The 14,475-nt window shown below is 37.3% G+C and overlaps 1 non-coding gene across 1 annotated transcript; it reads right to left on the bottom strand.

Moving 5' to 3' along the window:
* Positions 1-5,877: 5,877 nt before the first annotated feature.
* On the bottom strand, positions 5,878-5,984 carry LOC140855935 (small nucleolar RNA R71). The gene has a single exon (XR_012139377.1). It is a non-coding gene; the product is annotated as a small nucleolar RNA R71 (small nucleolar RNA).
* Positions 5,985-14,475: the final 8,491 nt, after the last annotated feature.

Raw genomic sequence — 14,475 nt, 5'->3', positions numbered from 1 at the left:
ATTCAATGAGTTTGAGCCTTAAAATAGATTAATAGACTGGCTACAAGAGTGGATTGGCCATGGGTCAAGTTTGGATTGAATATTTTTTTGTCTTATTGGTCTAAAACTGACCTAATCTAATTTGAACCCGATAGACCCATTGATAGCCATTCATGGTTTTCCATATTCTTGAGACTATTTTTTGTCGCAGAAGAAATCACTTCAAGTAACTTCGGTTGGACAATCAAAAATTTCAAGTAACAATTTGCACGCCGAAATGATTTCAAATGCCCACTCACATCCAACCAAGCACATTTTAGAAAAACTCAAAATAAATATATAAATAAATAGATAATTTTTTCTCACATAATTCGACTTTATGGGGACCATATTTCTTAATTATATACATAAGGACCATGTTACGGAGCATGAATTCGGTGGTGCTATGGCGTGCCAGATCAAGTAATAATGTACCTAACAACGAGGCTGTGACTTTGAATGGACGATGGAAAAGTTCGTTGGATCTAATTTATGACATAGGTGACCGGTTACCGCATTTTCCTGCCCATCATGGCACTGCCCACAGAGTACTTTATTTTTCGGCTTCGAAGACGGGTGGAGACTCTAGATGTGGGAGGAAATTAAAAAAAATTGAAAATTTATTTGCAAAAATTTAGTAAGTAATTTTTTTATAAAAATGTTAAAAAATTTAATTGATGATTAATGTATATCTATTTAGGTAAAAAATGTTGAGAATAATTCATGAATAAAATATAATTTAAAAAAAAAATTAATTACAAGCGAATGCTTACACAAATCTAGTATGGATGCACCCTATAAGATTAGAAAATAAAATATCTTGTAGAGCCCATAGATAGATTTGATCCTGACATTAGATCTAGTAGTGAGTATGCTGTGTCATATAGGAAGCAACCCAGTTGGCGATAATATTTTCAGAATCGAAGCAAACATCAGATCGGAATGAAAAAAGGGTCGGGAGACAACTAGGTCAATCGATTGGCTCGGTTATTGACTTGTGAGGTTGAGGAGGAGGGGGAGGAGGGTGCCGTTGAGGCGGTTGCCATGGAGGTCAAGGTGGCAGAGCTGGTCCAAGTGCGAGAGCGGGTCGAGGGGGCTCTGGAGGTCAAGGAAAAGGAGAGCGAGCGACGTCACGCAACCACCAGAGTAGCCGACGCCACACCACCATACAGAGCAACATCGGGGGTGCTCCAATTAGCGGTCAGGTTGCTATGGGCATTGGCCCTCGACCAGAAGATGGTCAGAGTGTTCATGTTGGGCCCTTGGGGTCTCGATTGGAAGATGGTTCAAGATTCGGCCCTTGAGTCTCGAGTCTCGACTGGAAGATGGGCAAGTTGCTTGGCCTTGGGCTAGGGTTTCGCCGCTGCCACCACCATCACGAGTGGAGAATATTTGTAATTTTGTATAGAGAGAGAGAGAAAATACACATATTTTAGGGCTTTAGATCGCAGAGAGGTAGAGACTCGCGACGCTTGTTCGGTGAGCGACGACGACGAGGCTGGGGCTTTGACCTTTGGGCGAAGATGACGAACGGAAGAAAGAAAACAAAGACGTTGAAGAATCGGGACCGATCTAGAATTAGAATACCCTCGGTGGTTTTTTATCTGCAAATGATCAATCCGTTGCTCGATCGGTTTATCATGAGCCAACCGGTTCACCGATTCTTGTCGATTTTTTGCGGATTGAAGATCAACTAGATCCAGCCTAAGTTTCGCACCATGATTAAAACTGGCCTCTGATCCGATCGGTTGATCCGATCGGTCCGATTTTGAAAATATTGGTTGGTGGTGCTATTCGCCTTTTGATGAACATATTGAGCTGACGCCACCACACAATCACGAATATACAGTCGAATGTCTTAGAGAAGTGGATGCTTATCCATGTGTATCATCTTATACAGGATCCTGTCAATCACTGTTGTAGAGTCATCCTCAATGATGATTCACTTTGCCCACAACTCTTGTTGAGCATAAATGAAAAGGCCATTCAACAACTGCATAAAAAATAAGTAACATCTTAATTTTTCAATAATTATAAAAATATTGCTATATTTGTTATAATGACATAGTGACCTTATTTTTTTAACTTTTAACGGTAGTTAACAATTTATAATGTATTTCTAACCAAATGAATTTTCAGACTATCACTTGACATTTTTTTTATAAATAATTTCAAAATTATTGAAGTTGTGGCAAGCTCACATGTCATCAAGTTTCGGGAATCGATGATCACAATACTTATTGTTTTTTTTATACAATGGTTCCTCACATGTACTTCATCCTTCACATGGATGTCCCCACTTAGAGCACTCTCCGGGTTTGCCACCCAGCACCTTCTTGTGACCTAGATTTAGCTAGAGGAGAATTTAGGTAAGAAATAATTTCTCAACTAAAGAGATATTAGGATTTGACGCTTCGAGATTTGATCCATATTGAGTCCACAGCGAGATCTACGATGAAAAATGAAGTCCAACGAGTTCAAAATCATCCCAAACAGAGTTCGTACGAAGAAGATACGTCCGATTGAAGAAGGCACGAAGTTTGGAGCGGCGAAGGACCGGCAGCGGGCTGATGGAGCAGTAGTGCTGTGGCCGCCCGTGGCAGTGCGTAGCCCAGGCACAGCAACATGCAGCCCGAGCATGGTGGAGCACGACCTAGTGCATAGAGCGCGGCCCAGGCCCGAGCGCATGCACGTGGGCGTGGCCCAGGCCCAAGCACGCATTCGCGAGCATGACTGATTTATGTCACAAATTGACATAAAAAGTATCAATTAATATCTAAATTATCTAACTTTATTAAGAAATTGATACTTGTTATTATATTTTGCAGAAGAAGAGATCATCAATAGAAAGAACAAGGAAAGAGGATTCCAACGGCGCAAATTTTATGCAAAACGGAGTTAAATTGACCCAGGAATTGAAGAATGAAGAAAGAAGACTCAATTGGGTCAAACCCGAGTCAAATCAGATCAAAATTGGTCAAAAATCAACTGATTTGGTGATCTGGTTAGCCGCCTGGTCCACAGCAACAGGCGCATGGACCATGGACCCATCGGCGCACCATAAACCCCCTAAAACCTCTTAGTCCCACATCGGAAGTTTTGAAAACCTTATAACCCCCAAATGCCTATAAAAAGCCCCCAAAGGCCCTTGTTTTATATATTCTTCCTGGAGATCAAGCTTGTAACCCTAGATAGTGGGGTTTTTAGCTCTCTTTTCAAGCCTCGAGCTTTGAGGTTTTTGTAATAAATTTTTTTTATATATAAAATCTTATTTTTATGCAATTTCATCTCTTTACATTATGCAATTTATTTTTCTTGCAATTAGGATAGTTTAATTTATGCAATTTAATTTTATGCAATTAGGATAGTTTAATTTATGAAATTAGGGTAGTTTATTTTTCTGTATTTAAATTTTGCAAGTAGATTTAGATCATGTCTAGCTAAGCATCCCTTCTAGGGTTTGCGATGAAGCTAGATCATGAGTAGGGAATTTACATAGAGTTCTTTCTTTTTCTTAGGGTTTCTTTTTCTTCCTCTTTTGCCAAGAATTTTTGATGAACTACAGTTGGGTCAGAGTCCCTTCATAGTTCATGCTTGATTCAGTGCATAGGAGGAGAAAACCCTAAGGGATCCTAGTTACTACTCCCCTGTAAAGAATCTTGATGGATTATCGTTGGGCCTTAGTCCCTTCATAATCTATGCTTGGGAAAGACAAGAGGAGTAGTCGTTATGATCAATAAGAAAAATTCTAGGTAGAATTCTCTAATCTAGATCTAGTGGATTCAAAAAACCCTAGATCCTTAGTCTTATTGTCTTTAGCAAACAACTTTCGACTTTCGATTTTTGTTAAAGCTCGCTTGAGCATAGATTTGAAAATCATTTTAAAAACCAAGTCTCTGTGGGATCGACCCGTACTCGCTGGTCGTGCTACTCTGCACACCGTGCGCTTGCGGTTTTATTTACAAATTTTAAGATTTGCACATCAAGTTTTTGGGTTTCTTTTTCTTCCTCTTTTGCCAAGAATTTTTGATGAACTACAGTTGGGTCAGAGTCCCTTCATAGTTCATGCTTGATTCAGTGCATAGGAGGAGAAAACCCTAAGGGATCCTAGTTACTACTCCCCTGTAAAGAATCTTGATGGATTATCGTTGGGCCTTAGTCCCTTCATAATCTATGCTTGGGAAAGACAAGAGGAGTAGTCGTTAGGATCAATAAGAAAAATTCTAGGTAGAATTCTCTAATCTAGATCTAGTGGATTCAAAAAACCCTAGATCCTTAGTCTTATTGTCTTTAGCAAACAACTTTCGACTTTCGATTTTTGTTAAAGCTCGCTTGAGCATAGATTTGAAAATCATTTTAAAAACCAAGTCTCTGTGGGATCGACCCGTACTCGCTGGTCGTGCTACTCTGCACACCGTGCGCTTGCGGTTTTATTTACAAATTTTAAGATTTGCACATCAAGTTTTTGGCGCCGTTGCCGGGGATCTGGCGTTTTAAATTATTTTCAAATATTTGTTCTTCGTGCGTTATAACTCTCTTTTTTTTTTTTCTTTAGGTTTCTATATTTAGTTGGTGATTGCTGGAAAACTCAGGTACGCTTCTAATTTCTCTTTTATTATTTTTAGTTAATTACTTTTGCTTTTAGACCTAATCATTTGAATTTACTTAATCACAAAAAAAAAAAAAATATATAAAACAAAACAAAAGACATTTCATAATCGTGAAGTAAAATATCAAAATAAAAAAAAATTCTAAATTAAAATCTTTTACATTCTTGGTCATCTTGTTTATTTGTATTTGCATTTTCATAATTAATCTAAGGGCATCAACCCATTAACAAGATAAGGTGGGGATTTCATTACCCTTCCTTAGCCCAAAAACCATCTCCATCATATTGCATTACCTAGACTTTTAATCTTAAAATCAATTAGACGTCAACCTTAAGGAATTCGAGCTCAATAGGACAAGGAACCCTAAGAGTTCTACCAAGTTTGAGTTGTTTGATTAGTTGGTGTCTAGGCAAGTCCCTGAGGGTGGTTTGTTAAATTGGTTCAATTGCTGGCCTGGCCAACTCGTTTGGTGTCTAGAAAGGCAACGATGAGTGAACCTCCCACCTCTTATACTTACCTGGCTAACTAGTTGATCAATCTCCACTTGGAAGGTTTGAAGGGTCATCTTGGAACAGTTAGGAGCTGTCTAGATTTAGGTTAACCCTAGGATAGATTGAGTTTAATTTATTGATTCACTTGTTTGAAAAAAAAAAAAAATTTAAAATTTAAATTAATTTGGTTACTTTTCTTTAGATTTAGGACTCCTTAGGATCTTCTCTTTAGAACTTTTTCTCTTTTCTTTCTTTTCCTTATACATAAAAATTTTATAAAAAAAAAAAAAAAAAAAAAAAATTGTATAAACATCGAGAACCGTACACCTCGTGTGTGGAGAAGAGTGTCGGGTCGTCTAGTTAGAATTGAGTCAATTCCTGTTGTTCCAATGGCTGAACCAATCCAACCCATGACCCTTAAGGATTTGTGTTATCCAGTTGGCTCCATCCAACCATCTTGTATCAGGTTGCCACAACCCACAGCTAACAATTTTGAAATCAAACCTCAAATCATAAATATGCTTCCAAAATTCACAGGATTAGAAGATGCTTATATATTTATTAGAGAATTTGAGGAGGTATGTGCAACCATGAAACTGCAATTAACAGAGGATGAGGTCAAACTTAGATTAATCAACTTTGCCCTTAAGGACAATGCTAAGAAGTGGCTTTATAGTCTGCCAAACTATTCTGTCACTACTTGGGAGGGCTTTGTGAGAACATTTTTAAAAAAGTATTTCCCCCATCATAAAACAGCTAGGATTAGGAATGAAATAAATCAATTTTACCAACTAGCTGGTGAATCATTTTGGAAGTACTTTGATCGTTTCAAGAATCTTTTGACCCAATGCCCACACCATGGAATAGAAACTTGGAGACTATGCCAGATCATCTATGAGGGGTTAGATTCAAACTCAAGAACCATGCTAGAGTCCATGTGCCAAGGCCAATTTATGGACAAAGAAACTACTGAAGCTTGGCAATTCTTAGAAGACCTAGCCGAGAAAAATTTACAGTGGGAAACAACTAGGGAACCTGATAAAGCTATACCTTCAAGAGGAGGAATGCATCAAATTCAACCAACCCTAGCATCAGAGGCCAAGATTGCAACCTTAACACGTAGATTGGAAGCCTTAGAATTACAGAGACCAGCCAATGTAAATTAAATATCTGCACCCATGTGTAAAGGGTGCAATGCACCAGACCATGTCTTAGAAGAATGTTCCTACTCGAATGAGTGTGCACAGGTGAATGCCACCTATCAAGGACCATTGAACAATCCTTATGCACCCACATATAACCCAGGTTGGAGGAATCACCCGAATTTCTCATGGTCCCAGAATCCTAATGTAGGCAATCCAAATTTCAATCAGCAAAATCTAAGGTCCAACCCAGTAATGAACAACCCGCCAGGCTTCCATGATAATGACAAGAAAATTACCTCTTTAGAGAAAAGCCTAGAAGCCATGATGAAGACACATACCAGCTTTATGCAAACCACGGGTCAACTCATAAATAATAACACCCAAGCTATAGCCCGTCTGGAAATGCAAGTAAGTCAGCTGGCTTCGACCATTAGTGAACGAGAACATGGTAGGTTACCTAGCCAACCTGAGCCAAATCCTAGGAACCAAAATGGTCCACGACCCCAACAAGGAAACCAAGTTAATGGTGTAAATGCCATTCATACCTTAAGATCAGGAAAACAAATAGACAATAAGGTAGTTGCACTTGATGATATAGATGACTCATCTGCCGAGTCACCTTCTAAAACTACTACCTTTCAACCTCAAGCACCAGAAACTGAAAATTCACCTAGTCCAGTACTTAAAAGTCCTAGAGCTTCTTTTCCAAACAGACTGAAATCCAATAAATCTGAACATTTAGACAAAATTTTAGAGGTATTTAAACAAGTCCAAGTTAATATTCCTCTTTTAGATATAATCCATCAGGTTCCAACTTATGCCAAATTTTTAAAAGATCTCTGCACTAGGAAAAGGACCACTAATGTACCAAAGAAAGCATTTTTGGCTGCAAGTGTCAGTTCATACCTATCTAGCCATGTGCCAATTAAATATAAGGACCCTGGAGCTCCAACAATTTCTTGTGTTATTGGAGAAACCAATATAAAAAAGGCCTTGCTAGATCTAGGAGCTAGTGTGAATATCCTTCCATATTCGGTGTATGAACAACTAGGATTAGAAAAACTTCAACCTACTGGGATCACATTACAGTTAGCCGATAGATCTCTCAGGATCCCTAAGGGAATGGTCGAGGATGTTCTGATAAAGGTTGAAAATTTCATTTTTCCTGTAGATTTTATTGTTCTAGAGACTGAGCCAGTTGCGAATCCTAAAGGACATATACCTGTCATTTTAGGAAGACCATTCTTAGCTACGGCCAATGCTGAAATCAATTGTCGAAATGGTCTAATGAAGTTATCCTTTGGGAATATGACCATTGAGCTTAATGTTTTTAACTTAGAACAGGAATCCTCTTCTCATGCTGATGTCAATGTAGTCCAAGATGGTATTTATGAATCCATTGACATTAGTGATGATGAAGTCGACCTAGAGTCTAACCCCTGGTTAATCCATGAGTCTGAGGATGTCAATGAAATACTTAAAGAAAATCAGATTAATCAGGAATCGACACTTCCTACTGAACCAATCATTGAGATGGTGAACTCATCACCTAAACCATCGATAGAGGAAGCACCCATTTTAGAACTGAAGCCCCTCCCAGAACATCTCAAGTATGCATATCTAGGATCCAAAGAAACTTTGTCTGTAATTATTGCATCAGACCTAGATCCCAAGCAAGAGGAGGAGTTATTGTCAGTTCTAAAAGCAAATCAAGAGGCAATAGGTTGGACCATAGCAGATATCAAAGGAATAAGCCCTTCTATAGTTCAACATAGAATATACTTAGAGGAAGAGGCTAAACCAACAAGAGAAGCCCAAAGAAGGCTTAATGCAGTTATGAAGGATGTAGTTAAAAAGGAGATTCTGAAACTCCTAGATAGTGGAATAATTTATCCTATTTCTGATAGCTCTTGGGTAAGTCCAGTTCAAGTAGTACCCAAGAAATCTGGGGTAACAGTGGTCCAAAATGATGCAAACGAACTTATCCCAACTAGGACCCAAACGGGATGGAGGGTCTGTATAGACTATAGAAAGTTGAATGCTGCGACAAGGAAAGATCACTTTCCTTTGCCATTTATTGATCAAATGTTGGAAAGACTAGCCGGACAAGAGTTTTACTGTTTTCTTGATGGATACTCCGGTTACAACCAGATCCCCATAGCCGCTGAAGATCAAGAAAAGACTACATTCACCTGTCCATTTGGTACTTTTGCCTATAGACGAATGCCCTTTGGACTATGTAATGCACCGGCAACCTTTCAAAGATGCATGATCAGCATATTTTCAGATATGATAGAACGATTTCTAGAAATTTTTATGGATGACTTTTTTGTTTTTGGTCTAACCTTCTCCGAGTGTCTGAATCACCTGCAATTAGTTCTAGAACGATGTAAGGAGAAGCACCTAGTTCTCAACTGGGAAAAATGTCAGTTTATGGTCAAACAGGGAATAGTTCTTGGCCATGTCATTTCTAAAAAGGGGATTGAAGTGGACAAGGCCAAAATAGATCTAATTGCAAGTCTTCCACCACCTAAATCTGTGAAAGAAATACGTTCATTTTTAGGTCATGCTGGATTCTATAGAAGGTTTATTGCCAACTTTAGCAAAGTAGCACGTCCACTGACTAATCTTTTGGCAAAGGATACCAAATTTGAATTTACTCATGAGTGCTTGGAATCCTTTGAATTTCTAAAAAAATGCACTTGTATCAGCTCCAATCATTCATCCTCCTGTCTGGTCTGAACCATTTGAATTAATGTGTGATGCGTCCGATCATGTTGTGGGCGCAATCTTAGGTCAACGAATAAATAAGCTGCATAGAGTGATATATTATGCAAGTAAAACCTTAAATGATGCGCAGCTTAACTACACCACAACTGAGAAGGAGTTCCTTGCCGTTGTCTTTGCTTTAGAGAAATTTAGATCTTATTTGGTTGGGACCCACACCATTGTTTACACCGATCACTCAGCCATTAGACATCTCTCCTAACAAAGAAGGATGCCAAGGCACGTTTAATCAGATGGATTTTGCTCCTTCAAGAATTTGACCTAGAAATTAGGGACAAGAAAGGCACTGAGAACGTTGTAGCAGATCATTTGTCCCGAATTCCAGTTGCACCATCTAGTGAACCACCCATCAATGAATCTTTCTCAGATGAGCAACTCATGTCTTTGTCTACTGAACCTTGGTTTGCTGATATTGTAAATTATTTAGCCATAGGCAAGATACCTTCTCATTGGACTAAGCAGGATAAATATAAATTCTTTGCCCAAGTGAAGTATTTCATTTGGGATGATCCTTATCTTTTTAAACAATGTCCTGATCAAATTATTAGAAGGTGTATCCCAGATAACGAAGTCATGAATATTTTATCTTTTTGTCATGATCAAGCATGTGGGGGTCACTTCGCATCTAAGAAAACTGCTGCTAAGGTTCTCCAATGTGGTTTTTATTGGCCCAATTTGTTTAAGGATGCTCACGAATATTGTAAAAATTGTGCTCAATGTCAGAAAATGGGCCGAATCACCAAGCGACACATGATGCCACTCAACCCAATCTTGGTAGTTGAAGTTTTTGATGTTTGGGGGATCGATTTCATGGGACCATTTCCAAATTCCTTTGGAAATGAATATATTCTAGTAGCAGTTGATTATGTTTCAAAATGGGTAGAAGCAATTGCATGTAGAACACCCAATAGCAAAATGGTCATTAAGTTTCTTAAAAAAATATTCTCTCCCATTTCGGTATTCCTAGGGCAATCATTAGTGATCGGGGAACCCATTTTTGTAACCGACCTTTTGCAACATTGATGAAAAAGTATAATGTCACCCACAAATTGGCCACACCATATCATCCTCAAACTAGTGGGCAAGTTGAAGTGTCAAACCGACAAATCAAACAGATCCTGGAAAAAACTGTTAATGCCAATAGAAAGGATTGGTCTTTAAAATTAATTGATGCACTTTGGGCATACCGAACCGCTTTCAAGACCAATCTAGGAATGTCTCCTTATAGGATTGTGTTTGGTAAACCATGTCACTTGCCTATTGAGATAGAACACAAAGCCATGTGGGCCATCAAACAACTAAATACAAATTTGAACGATGCTGGAAACCATAGGAAGCTTCAATTGAATGAATTAGAAGAACTTAGAAATGAAGCCTATGAAAATGCAAGGATATACAAGGAATGAACCAAAGCATTTCATGATCAATCAATTATAAGAAAAACTTTCAATATCGGACAAAAGGTGCTCTTATATAACTCTAGATTACATCTGTTTCCAGGAAAGCTTAGGTCTAGATGGACAGGACCATTTTTAGTAAAGGAAGTTTTTTCACACGGAGCTGTTGAGATTGAAAACCCAAGTAATGGTGTTATCTTTAAAGTTAATGGTCAACGATTAAAACCATTCTTGGAATTACCTGTCAAGACTGTTGAAGATGCCATGGTTCTTTATGAACCAACTTATTCTGATTAAGTTGCTTCGAGGTTTGGTCTGGCTGAAGACATAAAACTTAGCGCTTCTGGGAGGCAACCCAGCTTATTTAATTTCTAATGCTTTCTTTGTTTTCAGTTTGCTTAGGACAAATAAATTAGATAAACTCCATTGGGGACAATGTCGGTCAAGTTGAGGGGAGAGCTTGAACAAAATCAGGTGTTATCATTTCCTTTTCCTTCCACTATGAGTTATTTCTTGCATTTAATATATTATGTAAAAAAAAAATAATAATAATAATAAAATATATATATATATATGAAATAAATTAATCTATAAAAGAAATAAGAGTAAGTTAGAAAGTATTTGCTAATGTAGTGAGTCACGGAGAAAATTAGCTGGTTAGACTCTTGGTGGCTTAGGTCATTTAAAGACTATTAGCACTTCCAATTGCACATGCACACTAACAAGGTAAAGTAGGTGTTAATTGTAAGGCCAATTAAGGATTTGAGTATTATTTAAATTAGATAATTTTCTCTACACCCCAATTGAAGAAATTTGAATTTAAGGAAAGAGCTACCTGCCTGAAATAAAATGCAAAACACAGAGTAAATGTGGATTGCCCTAAGCCTAGTAACCGGATCTCTTCACCTAAGTCAAGTGTTGAGATTCGCGTCAAACGGTGGTGGGAAGGCCAGGATGCTCAGCAAAAAAAAAAAAAAAAAAAAAAAAAAAAAAAAAACAGTGTGAAAGCTACCTTAGTTCTTTGTTTAATCTGGGGTGTATAAAAAATTAATCGAACTAAGTTATGAAAAATGATACAATTGGCCTGTACAAGTTAATACTGAAATACTAAGTTAGTTATCACTCACACAAGTGCTATAAAACTTTAAGTGTACTCTAAGAAAGCTTCTAAGTAGACTAACTACCGATTCTAATTCGAAGCTCATTACTTAGTAATACTAGAAAATTTCTTGAATTTCGATCTTAAATTAATTTGCAAAGGAAGGATCTTTTTGGAATATGATCTTATTTTGGTACATTGCTAAGGGACTAGCAATGATTAAGTTGGGGGGTGTGATTTATGTCACAAATTGACATAAAAAGTATCAATTAATATCTAAATTATCTAACTTTATTAAGAAATTGATACTTGTTATTATATTTTGCAGAAGAAGAGATCATCAATAGAAAGAACAAGGAAAGAGGATTCCAACGGCGCAAATTTTATGCAAAACGGAGTTAAATTGACCCAGGAATTGAAGAATGAAGAAAGAAGACTCAATTGGGTCAAACCCGAGTCAAATCAGATCAAAATTGGTCAAAAATCAACTGATTTGGTGATCTGGTTAGCCGCCTGGTCCACAGCAACAGGCGCATGGACCATGGACCCATCGGCGCACCATAAACCCCCTAAAACCTCTTAGTCCCACATCGGAAGTTTTGAAAACCTTATAACCCCAAATTCCTATAAAAAGCCCCAAAGGCCCTTGTTTTATATATTCTTCCTGGAGATCAAGCTTGTAACCCTAGATAGTGGGGTTTTTAGCTCTCTTTTCAAGCCTCGAGCTTTGAGGTTTTTGTAATAAATTTTTTTTTATATATAAAATCTTATTTTTATGCAATTTCATCTCTTTACATTATGCAATTTATTTTTCTTGCAATTAGGATAGTTTAATTTATGCAATTTAATTTTATGCAATTAGGATAGTTTAATTTATGAAATTAGGGTAGTTTATTTTTCTGTATTTAAATTTTGCAAGTAGATTTAGATCATGTCTAGCTAAGCATCCCTTCTAGGGTTTGCGATGAAGCTAGATCATGAGTAGGGAATTTACATAGAGTTCTTTCTTTTTCTTAGGGTTTCTTTTTCTTCCTCTTTTGCCAAGAATTTTTGATGAACTACAGTTGGGTCAGAGTCCCTTCATAGTTCATGCTTGATTCAGTGCATAGGAGGAGAAAACCCTAAGGGATCCTAGTTACTACTCCCTGTAAAGAATCTTGATGGATTATCGTTGGGCCTTAGTCCCTTCATAATCTATGCTTGGGAAAGACAAGAGGAGTAGTCGTTAGGATCAATAAGAAAAATTCTAGGTAGAATTCTCTAATCTAGATCTAGTGGATTCAAAAAACCCTAGATCCTTAGTCTTATTGTCTTTAGCAAACAACTTTCGACTTTCGATTTTTGTTAAAGCTCGCTTGAGCATAGATTTGAAAATCATTTTAAAAACCAAGTCTCTGTGGGATCGACCCGTACTCGCTGGTCGTGCTACTCTGCACACCGTGCGCTTGCGGTTTTATTTACAAATTTTAAGATTTGCACATCAAGTTTTTGGGTTTCTTTTTCTTCCTCTTTTGCCAAGAATTTTTGATGAACTACAGTTGGGTCAGAGTCCCTTCATAGTTCATGCTTGATTCAGTGCATAGGAGGAGAAAACCCTAAGGGATCCTAGTTACTACTCCCCTGTAAAAAATCTTGATGGATTATCGTTGGGCCTTAGTCCCTTCATAATCTATGCTTGGGAAAGACAAGAGGAGTAGTCGTTAGGATCAATAAGAAAAATTCTAGGTAGAATTCTCTAATCTAGATCTAGTGGATTCAAAAAACCCTAGATCCTTAGTCTTATTGTCTTTTAGCAAACAACTTTCGACTTTCGATTTTTGTTAAAGCTCGCTTGAGCATAGATTTGAAAATCATTTTAAAAACCAAGTCTCTGTGGGATCGACCCGTACTCGCTGGTCGTGCTACTCTGCACACCGTGCGCTTGCGGTTTTATTTACAAATTTTAAGATTTGCACATCAAGTTTTTGGCGCCGTTGCCGGGGATCTGGCGTTTTAAATTATTTTCAAATATTTATTCTTCGTGCGTTATAACTCTCTTTTTTTTTTTTCTTTAGGTTTCTATATTTAGTTGGTGATTGCTGGAAAACTCAGGTACGCTTCTAATTTCTCTTTTATTATTTTTAGTAATTACTTTTGCTTTTAGACCTAATCATTTGAATTTACTTAATCACAAAAAAAAAAATATATAAAACAAAACAAAAAATTTCATAATCGTGAAGTAAAATAAAATAAAAAAAATTCTAAATTAAAATCTTTTACATTCTTGGTCATCTTGTTTATTTGTATTTGCATTTTCATAATTAATCTAAGGGCATCAACCCATTAACAAGATAAGGTGGGGATTTCATTACCCTTCCTTAGCCCAAAAACATCTCCATATATTGCATTACCTAGACTTTTAATCTTAAAATCATTAGACGTCAACCTTAAGGAATTCGAGCTCAATAGGACAAGGAACCCTAAGAGTTCTACCAAGTTTGAGTTGTTTGATTAGTTTGTCTAGGCAAGTCCCTGAGGGTGGTTTGTTAAATTGGTTCAATTGCTGGCCTGGCAACTCGTTTGGTGTCTAGAAAGGCAACGATGAGTGAACCTCCCACTCTTTACTTACCTGGCTAACTAGTTGATCAATCTCCACTTGGAAGGTTTGAAGGGTCATCTTGGAACAGTTAGGGCTGTCTAGATTTAGGTTAACCCTAGGATAGATTGAGTTTAATTTATTGATTCACTTGTTTGAAAAAAAAAAAAATTTAAATTTAAATTAATTTGGTTCTTTCTTTAGATTTAGGACTTAGGATCTTCTTTTAGAATTTTTCTCTTTTCTTTCTTTTCCTTATACATAAAAATTTTATAAAAAAAAAAAAAAAAAAAATTGTATAAACTCGAGAACCGTACACCTCGTGTGTGGAGAAGAGTGTCGGGTCGTCTAGT

The sequence above is a fragment of the Elaeis guineensis genome, chromosome 2 (assembly GCF_000442705.2).
Source record: "Elaeis guineensis isolate ETL-2024a chromosome 2, EG11, whole genome shotgun sequence".
Taxonomy (NCBI): Eukaryota; Viridiplantae; Streptophyta; class Magnoliopsida; order Arecales; family Arecaceae; genus Elaeis; species Elaeis guineensis.
The sequence above is the reverse complement of the archived record's forward strand: the minus strand, read 5'-3'. Positions and strand labels throughout refer to the sequence as shown.